Below are 3,389 nucleotides of genomic sequence, written 5' to 3'. Positions count from 1 at the left end.
CAAACTTAAATCCAGCCATATTAATAATAATTTTAAATATGAATGCATTAAACACTTCAAGAAGTCGAGGGTTTTGAGACTGGATAATAAATAAAGTTTCAACTATAGGTTGTCTCTCAGTCACACACTCAAAATCCAAAGAAGCAAATGGTTTATAGCAAAGAGGTGAAAATAAGATGCCATACAGCAGTAATTGTCAGAAAACTTGTGTGGCTATAATATTATCAGAAAAAATATACTTTAAAACATAGATGTTAATACAGTGAAACAGAACTATGTTAATAAAAGAGTCAAAGGTTAATACAATTAAAGAAGACTACATTATACTAATAAAACGTTAATGAATGAAGTAGATATAACCAGTAAAAAAACATATGCATCTAATAACAATACATCAAATTACATAAAGCAGAAACTGACAGAAACAGATAAAAATATAATTCAACGATAATACTTCAAGACATTGGTTTCAATAATGGATAGAATAAGTGGGCAGAAGATCAACCAAAAAATTGAAAATTTGAAAAATATCAGAGTAATAACCTGACATCTACGGAATACTCCAGTCAAAAACAGCAAAATAGGTATTCTTCTCAATTTCACACTGAACATTCTACAGGTAGTTCAATGTGCTAGATCACAAAACAAGTATCAGTAAATTTAAAATGATTGAGATCATGCAAAGTATGTCCTCCGTCCAAAATGGAATTAAAATAGTAATCAAGAAGAGAAGGAAGCTGGAAATACACAAATTTGTAAAAATTAAACAAACTCCTAAACAACAAATGGGTTAAAGAAAAGATCACAAGCAAAAACAACTAGAAAACATTTTGAGCTGAATAGAAATGAAAATACAGCTTATCAAAATGTATGGTATGCAGCTAAAGCAGTGCTTAGAAGACATTTATAGCTATAAACACTTATGTTAGGAAAAAAAACATGTATCTCAAATCTATAACCTAACATTTCACCTTAGGAAACTACAAAAAGAAGAGCAAAAGATAGCCAAAAAAGTTAAGGTAAAAAATACATTCCAGCTTTGCGCAGTGTCAGTATCGCACCCAGTGAGGTTTATTTGAGGCGTGATCATTGCTAATTGAAAACTTTTCCCAATACCCAACTATGACGTCTTGAAATATAGTTGGCATTGGCAATTTCTGGCAGTCTCTATGGAGACTGAATCATAAAAAAAAAAAAAAAAAGAAAAAAAATACATTCTATTATGGTTATTTTTATGTGTCAACTTGAGTAAGCAACAAGATGTCCAGATATTTGTTCAAATATTATTCTGAGTTTGCCTATGAATTTGTTTTTGGATGAGATGAGTATTTGAATTGGTAGACTGAGTGAAACAGTATGTCCTCCCTAATATGGGTGGCCTCCATCTTCTCAATGTGAAGCCCTTGTTTGGAATAAAATGGCTGAATTTCTGAATAATAAGAGGCAATTCCATCTGTCTGCTTGGGGTTGAAACATTGGTCTCTTCTAGCCTTCAGACTGAAATCAAAACTTCCGTATTCCTTGTGTCCCAGAGGAATGCTGTTTGCTTTTGGGCTACAGCTTACACCATTGTTTCTGCTGGTTCTCTGGTCTTTAGGCATGGAATAGAACCAAACACTGGCATTCCTGGGTCTTCAGCTTGTCAACTTCAGATCTTGAGACTTCTCAGCTTCCATAGTCACATACGCCACTTTCTGATAATAAATTTCTTTACCCAGACACACACACACACCCACCCACCCCTTAGTGGTTCCATTTCTCTGGAGAGCCCTAATTCAGATTTTGGCACTGAGAAGTGGAATGTTGACATAACAAAGATGTAAACATGTGAAAGCAGCTTTAGAAACAAGTAAATGGGTGAAGGCTGAAAGAGTTTTGAGGTCCACGTTAGAAATATGAATTTTAAGGGTGATTCTACTGAGATCTCAGACAAAAATGAGTCACACATGATAATAAACTAAAACAAAAGTGATCCTTATTAAAAATACATAGCAGAGAACTTGGTTGAACTTTTTTCTATTGTTTTGTGAAAGGTAGAACCGGCTAGCAATGAAATCAGATATTTAGCTGAGGAGATTTTTTTCAGCAATGTATTGAAAGAGTGGCTTGGTTCTTTCTGACTGCATATAGGGAAAAATGTAAATGGAGAGATATGAACTGAAGAAAGAATTGCTAAGAAAAAAGGGAATCAGAATTTAAAGTGTTGGTAAATTCTCATTTTATGGTGGAGGGAAAAAAGAAAGCATGTTTTGAAGAGAACCCCAAAGGTGTGGCTGGACTATCACTCAATAAGGAACTAATGGGGTTATATCAACAGAAACACTGTCAGTTTAAACTGAAGTGGATGAAAATCGGATAATACAAATAAAGGTTGTCAGACTTGTGGAATTTGAAGGATAAGGTGATAGAGTTATTTAGCTATAAATATGAATATTTTTTAAGTAGAGGAAAAAGTGTTCCCACGGGCAATTCAGAGATTATCAGGGCCATCACCTTGGTTTCAAGAAGCCAGACAGGCTCTCTCTGAAGCTTTTGGGTTTTGACTGCTTGACAGACCCTTGGATGTGGGACACTGGTTTGCCAGAGCTGCATGGGTGTGACTCCTGCCTTGTTTTATGGAGGGGACACTGGACTTAAAGGACAGAGCATCAAACCAAAGAAAATTACATTTGAGGCTTCAGATGTAATGGAATTTGCCTTGCTAGGTTTCTGATTTGCTTGGGAACTGCCACCTCTTTCTTGCTTCTGACTTATTTCTTTGGTAATGGGAATGTCCATCCTAGGTCTGTCCACCATTATATTTTAGAAGTGCATAACTTATTTTAGAAGCACATAACTGGTTTCACAGTTCACAGCTGGAGAAGAATTCTGCCTCAAGATGAATTGTACCTCAAATCTCTCGAATGTCTAATTTAGGTGTTGTTTAGATGAAACTTTGGACTTCAGACTTTAGAGTTGATATAGAGTAAGTTAAGCTTTTTGGGCTGTTGGAAAATTTGCATATAATAAGAACACAATTTTTGGGGTTCTAATGCTGGAATTCACTCTACTGAATTGTTTATCCACAAAAATATTCTATGTTGAAGCCCTAAATCTCACATTACTATGTTAGAGATGGGCCTTTAATGAAGTAATTAAGGTTAAATGAGGTTGTAAATGTGGGGTCCTAATCTTATAGTGTTGGTGGCTTTATTTATTTATTTTTATTTTTATTTTATTTGAGACAGAGTCTCCCGGGCTAGAGTGTAGCGGTACAATCTGGCTCACTGCAATCTCTACCTCCCAGGTTCAAGCTATTCTCATGACTCAGCCTATCACATAGCTGGGTTTACAGGCATGCACTACCACGCCTGGCTAATTTTTCTATTTTTTGTAGAGACAGGGTTTCA

The 3,389-nt window shown here is 35.3% G+C and overlaps 1 non-coding gene across 1 annotated transcript; it reads left to right on the top strand.

Annotated features, from left to right (window-relative positions):
• Window positions 1-1,035: 1,035 nt before the first annotated feature.
• LOC119472378 lies at window positions 1,036-1,176 on the top strand. The gene has a single exon (XR_005201520.1). It is a non-coding gene; the product is annotated as a U4 spliceosomal RNA (small nuclear RNA).
• The last annotated feature ends 2,213 nt before the right edge of the window (window positions 1,177-3,389 follow it).

Source organism: Cebus imitator, unplaced genomic scaffold, assembly GCF_001604975.1.
Source record: "Cebus imitator isolate Cc_AM_T3 unplaced genomic scaffold, Cebus_imitator-1.0 Scaffold97, whole genome shotgun sequence".
NCBI classification, from domain to species: domain Eukaryota; kingdom Metazoa; phylum Chordata; class Mammalia; order Primates; family Cebidae; genus Cebus; species Cebus imitator.
Note: the sequence above shows the minus strand (reverse complement) of the source record. Positions and strands in the feature narration are given on the sequence as shown.